Source organism: Medicago sativa, chromosome 3 (genome assembly GCF_051527215.1).
Source record: "Medicago sativa cultivar Bolivia chromosome 3, Bolivia_mono, whole genome shotgun sequence".
NCBI classification, from domain to species: domain Eukaryota; kingdom Viridiplantae; phylum Streptophyta; class Magnoliopsida; order Fabales; family Fabaceae; genus Medicago; species Medicago sativa.
Window position 1 is genome coordinate 61824953 of NC_140751.1, and position 20387 is coordinate 61845339.

General features: G+C 29.9%; 1 long non-coding RNA gene across 2 annotated transcripts; it reads right to left on the reverse strand.

Annotated features, from left to right (window-relative positions):
• Nucleotides 1-12449: 12449 nt before the first annotated feature.
• LOC146938925 (uncharacterized) lies at nt 12450-15875 on the reverse strand. 2 transcript variants are annotated; one of them, XR_015031449.1, is made up of 4 exons: nt 15606-15875; nt 15362-15440; nt 14676-14791; nt 12450-13711 (listed from the first exon to the last, which is right to left on the reverse strand). It is a non-coding gene; the product is annotated as an uncharacterized LOC146938925 (long non-coding RNA). The 2 variants fall into 2 exon arrangements; XR_015031448.1 differs by lacking the exon at nt 15606-15875 and having other exon boundaries at nt 15362-15500.
• Between the last annotated feature and the right edge of the window lie 4512 nt (nt 15876-20387).

The window sequence follows — 20387 nt, forward strand, 5'->3', positions numbered from 1 at the left end:
CATATACCTAATGTTTTAAGACTATATGAATAATGATGTGATGTCAATCTCCCTTATGTGGTTACTCTTAGCCGAATATGATGATACAATTCAATGTGCGCTCCCACATAAGTCTCAATATTATGATGATTTATTTGGTTAGTTTTTAGGCATCATTAGTTTAGTTTTTTATCTTAAATTTTAGCTTTTGTATATCATTCAATTTTATTTTATTAAACCTCTATTATTTCGATATATTTCATTGTTGATCTTTAGTGGGACCAGACAATGAAAAAATATATACGTGAGCTGCTGAATTGACAAAATATATGTTTATTATCCTTAGAAATAAATGTTTATTAGACATTTTAAATTGATTTAGCATTCTATAAATGAGTATAATATTTTGGTAGCATAATTACCCAATATTGTCCAACTCCTTCAACAAATTCATAAAATTAATAGCAACTCATTATTCCATACACTCTTATAGGTAAAACTCACACTCCTTAAAGTCTTCCCTTATCATTGATATCAGGTTCAAATTACTTTTTCATTTTCTTTATTTTTCTAATTTACTTTCTCTCTTTGCATGAACAAATGGAACAAAAATATCCTTATATGATGAAACCGTCACCAACCCATAATTTTTATCATGTTGTTTTTTGAACTTATTTGGCTATCTCATCAGATGACAGGCACAAAGAGTCTCACACTTAAGAGAAAGATGTTAATGTGTCATGTGTGGGTTAAACTTCTAATATGGACACCCGTGCCAAGCACGGGCTAGAAATTAGTTATAGAACATTATGATGTATCATGCGCCGATTAAAGTCAAACATTGTATAAAATAATGAAGGTTGAGCAACAAATAAATTGGAAAAAAAAACTCATAGCCTTAAAATTTTGGATGAAGATGAAGTATCATTGTCACTTGTGTGGCAGTTCTTTCTCCAATGCGTCAATCCACACCTGTGCCAAGCACGGGCTAGAAATTAGTTATAGAACATTATGATATATCATGCGCCGATTAAAGTCAAACATTGTATAAAATAGTGAAGGTTGAGCAACAAATAAATTGAAAAAAAAAGAAGACTCATAGCCTTAAAATTTTGGATGAAGATGAAGTATCATTCTCACTTGTGTGGCAGTTCTTTCTCCAATGCGTCAATCCACACCATTGTTGTCTCCCCGGGAAGGTTCAGCGATGATATCATATCCCGGTTCAACATTGTGGGGGAGCGGTTCTTGGTGGTGGATCACATATACGGAGATTGTGACACTTAATGAAAAGATGTTAATTTATCAGTTGAGAGTAAAACTTTCATATTGTGTGCAAAAGTAGATGTTGACCAACATATAGGTAATTAAGGTGACCCATATATCTAATGTGATGATGCAACTCATTGTAGGTTTCCACAAAAGATCCAATATTATGGTGATTTTTTTTGTTAGTTTTTTACTGTCATTTTTTTACCTTAAATTTTAGCTTTTAGATGTCTCGCTTTCATGCAATATTTTTATTCAAACTCTGTTACTATAAATTCTTTCACTTTTGGTGTTTGATGGGATTACAATGAAAAATGTAGATGTGTTAGGTCACAAAATAGATGCTTATTAGACAGTAAATTGATGAGGTATTTTTTTTTGTAATGAGTATACTACCTCCGTCCCGGTATAATTGACCTACTTTGGTTTTTCACACAGATTAAGAAAATGTATAAATAAAGGGGAAAGTGGAATATATTGTATTGGGAATGATAAAAGTAGTATTATTTAGTGTTATATTATATTGGGAATGATGAAAGTTGTATTGAAAATTGAAATGAGTCAGTTATTTTGGGACACTTTTTTTTAGAAGATGGGTCAGTTATTCCGGGACGGAGGGAGTAATATTTTGGTAGCATAATTACAAAGTAATCTTCAACGCCTTCAACAAATCTATAAAACCATTAGCAATTCACTATATTATATATACTCTTACGGATAAAACATATACTCCTTAATTTTTTCCCTCATAGTTTCTCTCTTGTTCAAATTCTTTTTTCATCTTCTTTCTTTTTTTAATTTACTTTCTCTCTACGGGTAAAAGAAACAAACAAAAGTATACCCCTATATGAACCCGCCACCAACCAACAATTTGTACGATGTTGTCTCTCTGACCTTATTTTGCTATCTCATAAGATCATATACACAGAGAGTCCTAGAGATGTTAATGTGTCATATGTGAGTTAACATATAAGTGAGAAGATATGACACGATGTTGTCTCTCTTTTTTCATTCAATTTTTTTATCCGACCTATATATTTTAAATACTTTCATTTTTTTTGTCTTTGATGGGATTAAACAACGGAAAAATGCAGATATTTTATGGTGAGTTGATAAAATACATTTTATTAAACATTTAAAAATAATGTGGATTTATTTTTGAGTCTATTTTTTTGGTGAAATGGTTACTCTTAAATCTCTAACTCCTTCAACTAACCCATAAAATTATCAGTAACTCACTCACTCTATTATCAATACTTTCACGGACAAAACACACACTACTTTTTTCCTTATCATTTCTCTATGTTCAAATTTCTTTTTCATATTCTTTCTTTTTCTAATTTTCTCTCTCTCTCTTTCATGAAATATGGAAACATAAATCTCCCTCCATGAACCCACCATCAACGCACCTTTTTTTTATGATGTCGTGCCTTCGTCTGACTTTTTTTGGATATATCAACAAATCTCAAATGAAGAGAGTCTCATACTTAATGAAGATATGTTAATGTACTAATTGCAACTTAAAGTTCCACATTAGAAGCAAGAGTAAATGTTAAGAAATATTTCCGTGAGATGATCAACATATCTAATGTGTTAAAGTTTTGGTGATGATGTGGCATCAATCTCACTTGTGTGGTCTATCTTAACTTAATGTGGTGTTCCAACCCAACGTAGTCTTCATCAGAACTCCGAACACTATGATTAACTATTTTGTTAGTTTTTGGATGTCATTTATTTGATTTTTATATTAAATGTAAGTTTTTGGATGTTGTGTGCTTTCATGCACTGTTTTTTTTAATCAATCTCTATTATTTCAAGTCCTTCACTTTTGATCTTTGGTTGGATTTAACTATAGAAAAATGATCATTAGATTGTTGAGTTAACATAATTTGTGTTTATTAAAAAGATTTAAATGGTGTGGCGTTTTTTAATTGAGTATAAATTTTTGGTAAATTAAATACCCAAAATCTCCAACTTTTTCAACACACACATATAATTACCAAGAACTCACTCCATTTCTTATGACATCGTCGACATACATGCAATTCTTTTTTTACCTTTATCATTTATCTAAATCTTAAAAAAAAAATCATCTTCTTTCTTTTTCAATTTACTTTCTCTCTTTTAATGAAAGAAAGAAACATGTATCTCCCTCTATTAAAATTACCACCATCACGCCTTTTTTACTATGTTGTGCCTTCATTTGACCTTGTTTGGCTATGTTACATAATTAAAGACGTGGAGACTCCCAACTTAAGGAGTGATGTTAATGTGTCAAATATGAGTTGAAAATTCTACAATGGATAGAAGAGAAAGTGTTGAATAACATATTAGTGAGATGGACTATATACATATGCCTAAAGATTTTGTATGCAAACATGTTATCAATCTCAATTTTGTGGTTTCTCTTAACCTAATGTGATGATAGAACCCACCGTAGGCTACACCAGAAGTTTCAACATTATGATAATTTGTTTTGTTAGTTTTTGAGTGTCATTTCTTTAATATTTTTAATCTTTTTTTTTTTGTTGAGCAATTTAATATTTTTAATCTTAAATTGTTAATTTTAAGATTAAAATTTAATATTTTTAATCTTAAATTTTAGTTGTTAATGTCATTCACTTTCATGCAATTTTGTTTTGTCAAGACAATATATTTTTTTATTCAACATCTATTATTTGAAATTAATTCACTTTTGGTCTTTGGTGGAATTCGAAAAGGGAAAATTATAGATGCATTATGCTAAATTGACAAAATACATGTTAATTTGACATTTAAAATTGACGTGGAATATTTTAATGAGTTTAATATTTTGGTAGCATAATTACTCAATTATGTCCATTTTCTTCAACAAACCCATAAAATTACCAACAATTCACTATTTTCCCTTACCTTTTCTCTCATGTTCAAATTCATTTTTCATCCAATTTCTTTTTCTAATTTATTTACTCTCTTCTCATTAAATAAATGAGTGAAACCCCCCCGTCTATGAAATGCCGCCAACCCACATTTTCTTTACCATGTTGTGCCTATGGCCTTATTTGGTTATTTCACCATATCATAGATACAAAGAGTCTCACGCTTAAGGAATATATGTTAATGTGTCATGTGTGAGTTAAACTTTACACATTAGATGCAAGAATAGATATTGAGTACCATGTAAGTAAGATGACCCATATACATAATGTCTTAAACTTGTTTGCGAAGATGTGGTGTCAATATCATTTATGAGGTTTCTCTTAGCCAAGTACGATGATCCAACCCATCGTAGCTCCCTTAGAACTACAAATGTTGTGATGAAATATTTTGTTAGTTTTTGAATATGATTTGCTTATTTTTTATATTAAATATAATTTTTTATGTTATTTCAAATTCCTTCTTTTTTTGGTCTTTGGAAGAATCTTACAATGAAAAAACATGAGAATATTATGATTGATAAATACGTAATGCTAAGTATCGCGAGAGGTAATTTCAAGAAACCTTCATGATATGTTGATATGGAAACATAACCCCATGATTTCCGTAAAATCCGGTATTAAAGTAAATAAAATTGTTTTGCTCTAGCACTCCTATTTTGTCCTATTTTAACCATTCAAAATTAAAATTAATAATATTACTTTGTCACAAAACTCCTATTGAACCACAATACACCTTCGTGAATGTTGCTGGAAGAAAATATTCGCTTCATATAGAAGCACTCTTGATAAATTAGAGAAATAATTTGATGAGTTACAAATACGTGAGAATACAAATAAATGAAATAATGGTTAAGGTTTCAATTTTTCTATTTTTCAATACATATTGTCATATGTATATATTTGCATTGAAACCATTTGATTGCCATTGTTATTTCTACAAATACAATAATGGATGGTTAATTGATATTATATGTTTCTATAAAATAATTGATAATGATAATTGCTATAACTTTCGAATTCTGACCCTGATCTATTGAGATCTGCATGATCCAAAGATTATGGGTTTGCTTCCATTGTGTCAGAGTAATCAGTAATGTTCTTAAAATTATCTCAATTCCTTCATGATTGCATTCAGCAGATTGGTTACTGCTTTCAAGGTCCAGTTTCAAGGTGGGTTGCAGTTTGTGTCACGACGTCGTGTTCTAAAAGATCTGTTTCAGATTGTTTGGCTTGAAAGGGGCATTTATAAGATTGTTGTTGTTTTGCAGAGAGTTGATGGATCATTAATGAATGAGAGAATCGAGGACAACAAATGCACTCATTGCTCTTTAGAGTTTTTATTATTAACGAAGCTATTAAAACTTACAAAACAATTTTTCCTTCTTAAAAAATCATGAATATTTTTTATTTCTATTAACATTTTTGCATTAAACTACCTTGTAATTATTTTCGTCGTTTTCGTCAAATAAAATATATGTGTGGCTAAAAGAAGATAACGCTTTAGTGTTTCATAAATATTACTAATTATTTAGCATTTTAAGTAATGTTGACTGATCGGACTACCCATAGTTCATAAGGGCTATTCCTAAAAGGTATCAGACTATATATATTGGGCCAGGATAAAAAGTGCTAAAAAAAATTGGGTTTCAATTTTAAGGTCTCAACCCTACATTTTATTCGGTTTGGTAGAACGACCCATATGGGATGAATTATTTTGATGACTTTAATTGATTTGGATTAATGAATTCTTATTAGGTTTGATTTTTTTTATTCTATATTTATTTGAAATTAAGAGATTATGGAAATGGATCTGACCTATTTTCATGATTTAATAGATAACAATATTTTAAATTTTAAATAATTAAATACACAGTTTTCGATATAGTACTTAGATTTTTTATTTATTTCATGATGTATGTTCTTTAGAAAAAGTTTCTTAAATATTCTTTGATGATTTGTGCAACCTGATTGAAATTTCTTCATTCCATATGAGCAAATATTTATTAATTAACTTTTTTATGGGAGATTTATTATTTAATTGCTTAATATATATTTCCATAATTTGTGCATATTTGAGTAGCCTTAGTCATTCAAGATATGGACTGGTCCAAAAGTGGACCTTAATCATTAGTATTTTTTTAAATATTTTCAATTATTATTATTATCAATATAAAAAATAAATTAAAATTTTTGGTAAAGCTATCTTAGAGCATTTATTTAGAGATTTATCAATCACCCATATGAATTAATAAAAGAAGAAGAGAATAACGATGTAACAAAATAAAATATCAACACACATGAAAACTTACAAAATATGGTCCGGAAAACATACAATATAATTACAAAAGTTATATTTGAATATATCTTGACATTAATTGTGGTCAACTTACTATGGTTTTGATTTAAAATTATAATAACAAACGATAATCGATGAGAAATTGATTTTTTAATTGACTTTTTATATATGTTAATAGTGACAATTAATGTTTTTATATGTTATCGATCACATTTATCGTGATACCAAATGTATCAGAGTTTTCCCTAAAAAAAAGTATCAGAGTTTATTGTAATTTATGTTAATAATTTGGCCCCATAAATAGAATTTAGATACCTTTGTTGGCAAAAAATAAAAGTTCATGTTTACGATTTTGAGCAAGAGATTTATAAATAAAATAATATTATATAGTTTAATTATTAATTCTTGTGAATCTTGCAAAAATAAAAAGTTTATTTGCACATTAATATTAACATACAAAATAATATGATCATAAGAATATTTCATAACAAAATAAATCGTATTTTCTTATCTAGGTTAACGAATACATTTTTTGAGGGAAGGTTAACGAATACATGAATGACACAATAAAATCTATAAAAAAACCACAATTCATAGATAAATCCATAAAAAAAATATCATTCTCCAATAATGATGTATATAAAAAACAATAACACAAAAAATAAATTCCTTTATAGAATGAGTGAAAACGGTAATCAAACTTACAAACATCGCAAAATCTTTAACAAAAATGAAAAGAGGAATGAGCAAAAATCTAAAGAAAAAACTCCAATAGAATATAGAATTGGTCGTTACAATCAGTTTAGATGAAAAAACGCCTACAATAGACTTATCAAATACACATTATCAATTTTTTTTGGGTACATAAACATTATTCAAGTTACATGATTAGATTTATGCGATAAGTCGTTAGAAAAAAACGCCTACAATAGACTTATCAAATACACATTATCAATTTTTTTCTTGGTACATAAACATTCTTCAAGTTACGTGATTAGATCTATGCGATAAGTCGTTGTATTTGGACAATATACATGAAGATATACAATATATAGTGGATTAATATGAGAAAATGAATCAATTTTCAAAATCTGGAGCCACATGTTCTTCAAGGGAACCCTAAAAAGGTACACTTAGTAGTAGTTACAAATAAAAAAAGAAAATCAACCCCATAATCTACAATCATGCAAATAAAAACACACTGAACCTTTTTTGTAGGAGAAAGATGAAAATGATAAAAATGAATTGTCTATATATAGGGAAAAAACATGTATTAATTTACAAATGAGTCATTGATCCATTTTGATTGGCTCATGAAACACAAATGAGTCATAATATTTTTTTTATTGGTTGATATAAAATAAATGTGTCATAATCCATTTTGATTGGTTAATAAAAACATTAAATGAGATATAGAATGATAGAGTGAGATATGTACTTCAAATTTTTAACAACCCAAATGTTCATAAAAACCTCGGATTAGATGTAATCCATCAATACCCATTTGAAGACATATTTTCTCATTAAAAATATGGGAAATTCTTGCTTACCCATCAATAAAAGGTGGGTAACACTACCCATGCATTATATATTAATAATAAAAATAATAGAAAACAAATAAATAACTTTGATTGGTGTCAACTTAGGGTTGTGTTACCTACATTTTATTGATGGGTGAGGAAGTTGTCACCAACAAAACATATTTTCTCAATTATTAAGAACGGTGGATTAAATAGTTTGCTAAAAAATTCCAAAGCATGATCCGTCCATTCACCAAACATGTAATCCATAAATATAAACTATTTAATATCATATAATCCATCAATACCCATTTGAATTCGTTTATTATAAACATGATTCAAATTTTTTACGTATGAGAGATTAACCAAACATGTATATTTGAAAAATTATCTAAAATAACAAATCAACCACCTGATTCGATTAATATGCTCCTAAATTCATTATGCGAATGAGAGATATCGGGAACGAATTCGTCATATTTAATTGTAGTAAAAAAAATTAAAAAAACAAACTATCGACTACATAATAATAAATCTAGAAACATAAAAAAGCAAATAGGTCATACAACCTTATTGTCCATTAAAACCATTTCCAATGAATTAGTTTGTCCTTGTTCATGTCTCTCATAAATCACATCTGAACGACTCGAAACCTAATATTACAATTTTCTTTCGAAGGGGAAATATCAGAGATGAAATCATTTTCGGTGTCATGGGAATTGTAAAGAGCAAAAAAGAAAGACAATAGAAAGAGAAAAAAACTACACAGAGAGAAGGGGAGTCGAGATTGTGGTGTGAAAAAATTGTGAAGTCACAAGTCTAACTTATAGTATTTTCACAGGGTAATTCGGTAAAATAACCAAATTAAATTTGATATCAAATTAATTAGACGCGGTCTGTGTATTTTTTTTTTCCAGCTGCATTACATTTTCAGTTTTTTTTTTGGGTAGGAACCGTCTTTTTTTGGGCAGGAACCGTAATTTATTGTCAAATTAATTAGACGCGGTCTGTGTATTTGTATTTTTTTTTCAGCTGTATTTGTTTCATAATATCAATAAAATCATATCATTCGACTAACACCCCATCATAGGCTTTCATTCCCACCTCATCCTATTATGTTTTATTGTTTTAAAGTAACCAAATAAATTATCTCTTCCAATCAGCCCATGATTTCCAATTATTTTTAGAACTAAAAATTGATCAATTTAAAGAAATTTGATTAGCCATTAAGCAAAACGTATATTTTTTTTTTACCAAAAAACTTATCTTTTTTTTTTTTTTGTTAAAGAGCGTAGTCAACTTTTACAATTTTTAACAATAAAAACTGAACATTTCTTTCCACCAAAAAAATAAACTGAACATTTCTAAGACCCAAAAAGAAAAACTGAACATTTTTGATATGTTTATGATTATGATTAGCAAGTGAATTAAATACAATAAATTGAATTGATATTTTTGATACAATTATGATTTTGTTTATTAATGATATGTCTATGATTGCAATCAGCTCCAATTCTGTTTTTTTTCTACCCTAAAATAAAAATAGAACAGTTTAATGAAATTTCTTAAAAAAAAAAAATAACAGTTTAATTAAATAAAAACGTGAATAATATTTGTTTTACTAATATTAGTTTTTTAGATTCTATACTTTGTGATAAATTATAAATTTGATAATCTTTACAAAATTGTCTCACAATATTATTATTATATTATCATCATGAATATAAAAATAAAAGTTAGTTCATTTCATTTCATTAAGATGTGAACTGACTTAAAAGATCAATTCGATAGGGTAGCAATCGGTCAATGTCACAATAATATTTTGTATTAGAAAAATTAATATCGATATTGCATTACATTATAATAAAAATAGAAATGATAATATAAATATAAATGATATATTTGGTTACAAATATTAATAGGGAAGAGTATTGAAAGACAAATGCATGAGGAGGCTTGGTTTGTTGAGAGTGCCATGTGTCATGAGAATATGAGGAGAAAAACAATGTTTGGTTTGTTGAGAGTGCCACGTGTCATAAGGATAGGAGGAGAAAAACATTACCATAATGGGACTTGAAATGAGTCCTAAATTTATATTATATAGATATAGATATAGATGGTCCTCGTGAGCTTAGCTGAAATGAGTCCTAAATTTATATTATATAGATATAGATATAGATATAGATATAGATGGTCCTCGTGAGCTTAGCTCAGTTGTATGGACAATGCATAAAAATATGCAAAGTCCGGGGTTCAAACCCTGGCCACCACCAAAAAAAAGAAATAACAAACAATGATGTTAATATAAAATGACCGAGCAAACTAATGGGTATGATTATAGACAAACAATGATGTTAATATAAAATGACCGAGCAAAATGTTAATATAAAATGACCGAGCAAACTAATGGGTATGATTATAGGCTAATTAACAATATTGATTATCATTTAAATCTTGAGTGATATATAACTATTTCTGTCCAAAAAAAAAACTATTTATAGGAATTCACAAATTAGGTGACCGAAATAAATGGAATTTTAAAACATTTTGTTTTGTTCAAGCAAAAATTTATGGACCAATTTTGATGTACGGTTCATTATAAAATGATTGTTTAATTCTTTTTAAAGAAAAACATTTTTTTTGTATTAAACCTCATATCCGGTTCGTAGGATAATAAAATGACCTAGTAATTCATAGTTCGGCTAGTTGGTAAGTAAAGCTTAACAAAAAAAAAATTAGAAAGACACATAATTGCATTGAATATTGATCATGATATGGTGTATTAAATCAAAAAAAAAAAATCAAATACTCCTTATAATTTTAGCATATTACATTTTGGAGTGTATAAGAAATATGAAATAAAACATTAAATGCATTAAATAACAATAATCCTTAATCTTTAATAAAAATCATTAAATGAACCTTTCACTAATAGGATGCCACGTGTACTTTTAAAAAAAAATAGTGCAAATATATATAATAGAGATCCCTTGCAAACAAAAACTTAATTTCATAAATGTATTTGAGTTTAAGGCTTACTTGAACTCCCATCTCATCGTTTACCTCAAATCATACGATAATTTATTTGAAATCTCACATGCCATATTCTTTAACATCCAACTGCTTCCATGCAATTCGAACAAACATGATACATAGAAAAATCACAAAGTTAATATTTCCAAATATTATTAAATAAATAAATTTGCTTTTAGATTGTTGGAAATATTAAAAGTAAAATAGAATTGAGATAGTTAGGAATAATAGAAGAGATTTGTTGTGTCGTGGCGAAAGCCACTGTCCTGAAAACAAATTTCTGTTGGACCTCCGGTGCAACCCAATACCCGATTTTTGCTCCCCAAGATTTACACAATTGTGTGTCTCAACTCGTGCAACGTTCTTTTCATCTCACACCCACTAGAATAATTGAGAGTTGAAGAGAAAACAACATTCTTTTTATCTCACACCCACTAGAATCACATCTCCCTTTACAATGTTTTTTATCCTCTTATATAGACATTGTTCCCATCCTTTGCATTTTAACTCCATATATCTTTTATTCCGTTGCCAGCCATAAACCGTAACAGCAAAGCACCATTTATTATTATAAATCCTCATATGGCAATTGACTATAAATCCAATTAATATTTGGTTGTTTCGTTATTTATCATTCATAAGAATTATGCTAGCCAATTCTACGGTTTAGTAAACTTAATTATGGAAGTAAATGACATTTGATTGCCATTATATCCATGTTGTTAATGAAAAAGTTATTATATATTATTTTTACCAAAAAAATTTGGGTCCTGCTAACAGGTGCCCCCGGGGCACTGGTTAAGCATACCATAAAAGGGAATTATTACTATAAAAGGAAACTGCTTTTGACTTTATTATAAATTAATTACACAATTTCAATGCATTAACTACTATATAATTTCCATTTTGTGCATAACTAATTACTAGAACTTTTACCCGTGCTACGGTCCCCATTGTCATCCATTCAATCGCACGGGTCTATTAGAGTTGAAGCACTATTGTTTTTTAACGATTAATCTTTCTCGTTCTATTTTTTTGGTTCTATTTATTAGAGGTAAACAATTACTTTTTTTGTCAATTCATGAATCTTGTTATTAATACATTTCATTTAATATAAAATAAATCTTTTCCCAAACATTTGAGTAAGAGTTGAAGTGAACATAATCCTATTTTTAAAGATCCATTGTCCATCATTAGAAACAATGTTACACCAATATCAATAGAATTGAAATCAATTTTATACTTTAATCTCTTGTATGGTTTTCTGAATTCCATTACAAAGCACATGATAATTTCTTTTAGGATAATTAAAAAGATTCATTAATTCACATCTAGCTCAGCTTCATTAGTAGACATTCCTCAATTTTTATGAAAATTTGAGAGGCCACCCAATAATTCTATTGCTGGATGTCCAAAAAAAAAACTACACCAAGGTTTCTTATAATACAAAAAGGAATGGGATCAATTTCACCTTGTAGATCCTTAAGTAAAAGTAAAAATATAGAGTTTATACACCAGTACTTAAAAAACATTTATTTAATTCCCCATCGATAATACAAATATACAATCCTTTCAACAAAAAAAAATACCAATATACAATTCATGGTATCACACCCCCATTTCTAATTTACACCACCAGCAAATTGGTAATGGAAGACACCAATGCACACCTTGGAACTACATCATATAGTTAATGCTATCATCCCATCTACATTTGATATATAGTTTTTCTGGCTTGACACCTACAGATCACTGGCAAAAGCACCATTGACAGCAATAAGATACACCTCCCAGAATCAACTATCAATGAGCCTCTCAATAAACACAAATCAAGCCAATGAAAAGGAGTAACTGTATATAGATTTCAAAATATTATAGGTAATAAAATATTTATAACTGTTGTAGAAATGTGAAAATAGATATGAATCACATAGAATTGTGAAATAGAAATCTTTAAAGGACTAAACTATAGTGAAAAACCAAAATCAACAACCTTATTGAAATATCCAAAATAGTCAAACTCAAATAACAAAACAACTGCTTATGAAAGCGTTTCTCTTGTCATAGTTTTTCGAATCATCAAGAAAAATCTGAGTTCTAGTATACTGTTGACCAAAAAATTTACGGACATGAAAGAAAAAATTAATCGTAAAAAGTTATTGAAAAAGAAACATTACTCCATTGTAAATCATTAGTCAAACTCACAATTAATGGATAAACCATAGTCACTGTTAGTATATCAAAATCAATCATTTGGAAAAGCAATATGAATGGAGATGGTTTGGGCTTTGGCCGAAAGAAGATGAAAGAACCCTTTATATTTCTCTTGTGCGCGTTGTTGCTATCCCCATTTCCATGTCACTAAACATTCACATTCTGCTTTTACAACATGTGCAGAGAGATATTTCCCGGACTTCTTAGCTGATTCATATAAATATGAGACACACACATAAGTTTGAATAGCAGCAATGCCATGGATTTGGTTGCTGAGAAGAAGCTAATTTTTTAGGAATGTTGAGGTCCTTATCACATAGCGTAAGCCACCCTACATTGAGAACTGAAAGGAGTTATTTCATCAGGTATAGGCCTACATTGAGCACACTACTTATACCAATGCTTATCTTCAATTTCATTTGTGGATGCTGAGTAGCTATAATTGAGCACACGACACATGTAACAGGAATTTACCTCGAGCCCTGCATAAAGATAAACTGAAGTAGTTGTCTTTAGTATATCAAGGATTTTTGCAATAATGGTAAGTGCATTGAGCAAAAAACATCAGCATTTACTGCTTCTGTTCTATAGGGCACCATTCATGGGTGCATATCTGCTTAAACTCCTTGTTTAATTCAGTTTGCAGCTTGTCTGCAACAACTTTACAAAATGGCTCATATTAATCTACGATGCATAAAAATGAATGGTCCTGTTCGTTAATGCAGTTCACTTCTGAAAGCATTTTGTGTTAAGCCTTAACCCTAAAAAACTTGTTGGTAGATTTTAGAAGGTAATAAGGATTTTCAGAGCAATTGGATTAATGGGAGGGGTGTCAAAATCAATTTCAACAATATAAAAAATTGTGAATGAATGTTATTCAGAAATATTTACTATGAGATTCATGAGAAATGACATGTTAGTATTTTTGGATATAGAGGAACAACGACTTTATCATGGTGATCGTTATCTATATCGGATCATTATAACATATTTGTATATAGAGTGGTTTTAGGAGAATATCAGATTCATGGGAGAAGTCAATTGAATTTCATGCCCCTAACAAATAAATTTAATCTCAATCAGCAGTACATTTGAATCAATTAATATTGCTGAAGAATAAGTAAAAGAGATAGAAAACAAAGTTGAAGCATATAACAGACCAAGTTACAGTGAGTACAGTAAAAAGAATAGCCTGCACATCAAGTTAAAGGTAGAATGCGGCATCAAACTGCGGCATCAATGGTGGAATGAATACTTCAGTTGCGTTTCTTCTCAAATCGTTATAATTTCAAATATCAAACCAAATTATAGCAGCAGTCATATTCTTTCTCTCTTTGTGAAGATTATGTGTGATTTGTTTGCAGCATTGAGCACACGACACAAATAGATAAAAACAAAAAATGAAGCCAAAAAAAGATAGACATACAAATTCAAAAGACATCATACCAAAAAACCTGAGTTGACATCAGATTTTGGCAACGACTTCTCAAATGTGTGGTAAAACTTCCTTGGAAGAAAGTAAACATCAGGGGCGTTAGGAATGATGGTGTTCCTCAAAGAACCTGGAGAAAAATAGCATACACTTAGGAGATAAATTCTTCTTCTTTCCTAGTAACGCCGCAAAAGAGAAAGAGGAAGCGATTTGCATATATGAGAGTGATCCAAGAGCATCCTAGGATATTATAATAATCCTTCATTGAAGCCCATCCATCAGTAAAATAATAAACCCTTCCATTCTTCTTTTCGACCTTCACCTCGATATAGTTCTTCAACCAATCTAAACAGAAAGTCACAACCCCATTTATTTCTTCAACTATTTTTAACTAAAGGTAGAAACTTTTCAAAACAAAAATTAAGAAACAACCAATCTAACAAACGATATAGTTCAAAATGTCACAAATGAATAGAGAAACCAACGATTTTAAGTTGAAAAGTTCATAACTTTCTTCTACAAACTTAGAATCCATTTTGATAGAACCATCAAGTAAGATAAATTCTGACCTAATAGAAGAGGTATTGAAGATTCAATTGAGAGAAAAAGAAAATGTTTTGCAAAGATAAAGTGGTGGTAGAGATTTCTAAACCTTAACAAATTGATAGAAATTAGAGAAAAATAGTGAGAGAGGGAGTACCTAAAACTGATGCAAAATATTCCATCTGAACCATGTACTCCAATCCTTACACTCCGAATCTCCGATACTTACAATTTCACTGAATTCCAATTGAAATATCACCAATTTACTTTAGAAAGCTATCCTGAAATTAAAATCCTAAAAAAAAAAAAAACAACGCAATATATCAAGATTCTACAGTTACGAAAATTCCGTTTGCAACAAAATCGGAAAAGTGCAATGCGACGAAATGGATGGAGCGAACCTTGAATCGAAGATGATGATTAGATTGACGATCATCACAGAAGATGGTGCGATTACCAGGAGCTTGAAGCTTGACTCAGCCGATTCGAACAGTTCGAGATGAAGGAACGCTCTGGTTCATTGTGAAAAATTGAATCGATTGGAGAGAGAAAGAATAAAGAAGATGAATGTTACGATTTTCTCTGAGGGAGAGAGGGGTTCTGTTTTGGAAACATAAGAAGTTGAAAACGTGATAGGAGGATTTTGGGAAACAATAACAATGTTTAATGTAGTCATGAAAGGTGGAAAGCCATAACTAAGAGCATTTAACGTATCAGGCAAGGGAAATGAAAGTTTGAAGTCCAATTAGATCAAAGGATGAGATGCATGCTTAGCCAAATGATGAGATCCAACGGTCTCCCTTGTTTGGAGCCAAAACCATTTAGGTTTAAGGTTTGCAAAATCATTAGCAATGTTAACAAAGATTAGATATAAGTATTTCTCTGAGGGAGAGAGGGGTTCTGTTTTGGAAACATAAGAAGTTGAAAACGTGATAGGAGGATTTTGGGAAACAATAACAATGTTTAATGTAGTCATGAAAGGTGGAAAGCCATAACTAAGAGCATTTAACGTATCAGGCAAGGGAAATGAAAGTTTGAAGTCCAATTAGATCAAAGGATGAGATGCATGCTTAGCCAAATGATGAGATCCAACGGTCTCCCTTGTTTGGAGCCAAAACCATTTAGGTTTAAGGTTTGCAAAATCATTAGCAATGTTAACAAAGATTAGATATAAGTATGATATGATAGTATGTTTATAACCCTAATAAATTTGGTCAAAAAAATAATATCAAATAAGATTTTCCCCGATCATCACATCTCTTCATTCTTTTAAGATTTCCCCCCATCAAAAACAAATATATCGGAAATAAATACGTATAGAAATATCAAAAATAAATAATATCAATTAATAACTAAGACGATATTGTTCCTTATTTATAACTAGCATTCAACGGGTACTCATGCGTCGTTTATCCACTCTCTTTTTATCGCGCTAACTTGTGTAAATTATTAATAATGTTTTTTAGAAACTTTAATTTTGATTAAAATTACAAGTATAGATGTTCGTGACTTTTAAATTGTAACAAATTATGTTTATCTTTTTCAATGACACCAATAATATAGAAATTTTTATATAAATTCTTATCTTTTTCAATGAATTCCATAATATAGCAGTCTTATAGAAAAATTTGAATAATGGTATAATTGGAAGAATGAAAATGAAGCCTAAAATCCTATTGTTAGCCTATATTTTATCTTGTGCTTTTCGACAGGAAGAAAGAGGTTTAAAGCTGCAAAAACCCTCCAAGTCCATGGTTGAAAGTGATGAGTTCGTCAGAGAATGGAATGCTTTCGACAGAAGATTGTGATTAGACAGAGTGTTGGATTATGAAGAAGCAAGTTTGAAAGTCCGGACACGTGGAAAGTATGCAGTTCATGTCGAAGAAGTTTAGTTCACAACAGTTTAGTTTTTGCAGTTATTTTCTATGTATACATAGTAGTTTTTCATAGCAAAATCGGGTCACAAATCTCATTTACAGAATTCACACACTCACAGTACCAACGTAGAGAAAAGAGTCAGAATGTATGTAAAGATTTGTTGAACCACCTTTATTTTAATGCAATGCAATTTACTTTTCTTTAAGTGGTCTTTATTTTCTGCATTCTAAAGTTTTTCTTGCATTTTTCTTCATTGAAATCTGTCGAAAGGCGGTTTTATTCATCATGTTCATAAAGGAAACTATGAATATGATGAACATTCAACTATTTTCTGGAAAAAGATTGCACAACATGTTTTAGGATTTCTGGTTTGATCCTGCTTGTAATAATCAAACTAGTCTTATTGTTTACCAAAAACACCAGTAAACACATATATCCCATTTATATCTATTATGGAAAAATATTGCACAACATGTTTTAGGATTTCTGGTTTGATCCTGCTTGTAATAATCAAACTAGTCTTATTGTTTACCAAAAACACCAGTAAACACATATATCCCATTTATATCTACTAGCGTCAATACGGGCATTAACATGCCCCTAATTCCACTTTTCTATTATGCTTAATTGTATGCTTATTTAACCTATTTACTAACAAATATTTTGGAATATTTATACCATTATATAAAGACAACTGCAAAGTTAACTAATTTTTTGTTGGACTTTTTCATGGACAAAATTACCCTTATAAAACCAATTTTTTTTTCAAATTTAAATATAAATCTATACCTAAATTATAGAAAATTTGAAAACAAACTATCTATTAGTTTTTTAGAGAAAAACAATCTATTAGTTGAATATTTTCTCTACAAATTTTCACGTAACAATCTAACTTTTTTTTTCAAATTGAAAAACAACATAAAATATAAATACAAGAAAATACAACAGAAATATGTGGATAGACGAGCATGCACTGCCCGTCATTCCTCTAGTAACCATTAAGGCTTTGTTTGAGAGTTGGATTTTGGAGGGAAGGGAAGGGGAGGGGAAGGGAAGGCTTGTGGGGAGATAAACTCTTGTTTGGGAATTTAAAAAAAACAAGGAAGGGTTTTGGAGGTTTTTTTTTGACAAAATAAAAGATATTCATTCATTCAAATTGAAAGAGTACATCGATATAATGCAAATTCGCTAAAAACAAAAAGGATGAATTTGTGAACAGGCTCACAACATCCATGTTAATAGCATAAAACGGCAAAGTACAAATGCCTACACATATGACTATTTAAATCTCCGGAATAACCATGTTTTCGGATCTGCAACGTGGATGACGCCAAAGTCATTGATTGGATCTGCACTGGATCGAAGCTGATCTGACAATCTGAAGCGATCAAATACCTGAGAGAAACAAGAATAACAAACAACGTCGCACAAAGACGACGAACAACCAACGTCGCACGAAGACGACGAAATCACAAAATAAAACGAAATAGATGTGAAAATCACTTATTTCAATAAAAGGGAAATAGAAAAAACGAGTTAGAGGGATGATTTTGGGTCAAAAATTGACCCTAAATCACCCCTCTTTGGTGGATGAAGGGGTTTTTGTGACGGCTCACAAGAGGGAAAGGAGAGAGAGAGAGAGAGAGAGAGAGAGAGAGAGAGAGAGAGAGAGAGAGAGAGAGAGAGAGAGAGAGAGAGGTAGGTTTTGGAGGGTTTTGGAGGGCTTATTCTGTCCAATTTTGATAGTTCCCCCAAATTGTGGGATTTTGGGGGGTTAAACATACAAATTGACAATTTTACCCTCACAATAATTCAAAATTCCAATTCTTTTATCATTCTTTTATTTTTTTTTAAATTATTAATGAAATTTGTACCCAAAAATAATACTTATCAAATAAAAGAAAATATAATTTTTGTATATATAGTGAAATTAATTTATCATTATTGTGTCACTTTTTTAAAAAATGTTTTCAAGATTTTTTATAAGATTAGTAAAAAAAAAAAACTATTATTTTTATATAATAATTATAAAGTATAACACAATTATTGATTTTAAGAAGAAAAAAAATGGTAAAATAGTAAAATTATCACATAAGCCTTCCTTTTCCCTTTCTTGTTGGTTTCTTAACTCCCAAACAAGGGAAGGGTTTTCCCTCCTTTCCCCCTCCCCTCCCCTCCCTTCGCTTCCCCTCCTTAGCCTTTCCTTTCCTTCCCCTCAAAACTCGCAAACAAGCCTAAATGAATATTTAACTTATATTATTCTTATTGTAGTGAAATTGGTCATGTTATAATGGAATTTAACTGATCTTTCAATTAAAGATTCAAATAATATAATACAAAAGATAAAATTGTAATTCGAAGAGCTAAAATCAAGGCTATAATTGAAAGATAAAAAGGCAGCCCAAAATCATGTATGTGTCCCTTTTCTATATAGATATATAAGATATGGAAAATGCTAGATATTGATGTAGGATTTCTACATGTCATATAACTATGTACACGTGAGTATATATAGGATCGTTTTCCACAGGGAGTTGCGGTATATCATAAGCGTGTTCACAATCTTTCACATTAAGGTATCATTTATAAAATGTTTGTTTGTAACACTATATCCATAGATGACAAAAGTAAAAACGAGAAGAGATCGAACTATTTCGCTTGCGGTATAAGATAACGAGCAAGCATAACAGCAGCAATCTCTCGATCGATTAACAGACTCTAGCTTTATAACCAATATTATTACAATCATTTCTACAACATCCTTCGTGTCCAAAGCAACATCGTTATTTCCAAGTTAGCGTTTAAACATTCGTGTCCAAATTCCTTAAACGATAACAAAGTCGATCGGATAACTTAATCGACCGTGTCCAGCCTGATTAAGTATCCGAAAGCATTAAAATCTTGATTAAAAGTAATTATCAAAGGTTTACAAACTTGTCAAGAGTGATAAAACATAAGATAGATTGTTATTCTAGTTCTAGATTCAAGAGTTCGTGTCCAAATCATCTTGAATCTCTTTGAAAGCATTAAATACAAGAATAACAACAATATTGAATCATTAAGCTAGAACCTTATATATTAAAAGATCAAAAGATTACATAATAGCTTGATTGTTACCTCAATACTACAAAGAAGGTGATAGTTACACATAGACATGTAAACTAATGCAAGGAATGAAGGAAAGATGAAGATTCCATGCCAAGATCCTTGATGTCTCAATGAATCTAGGGTTGAATCTAATCCTTAATCACTTGTTTTGTGTTTCTCTCTTGGAAATAGCTCTAACCTCTCTCTAGAAATGTATG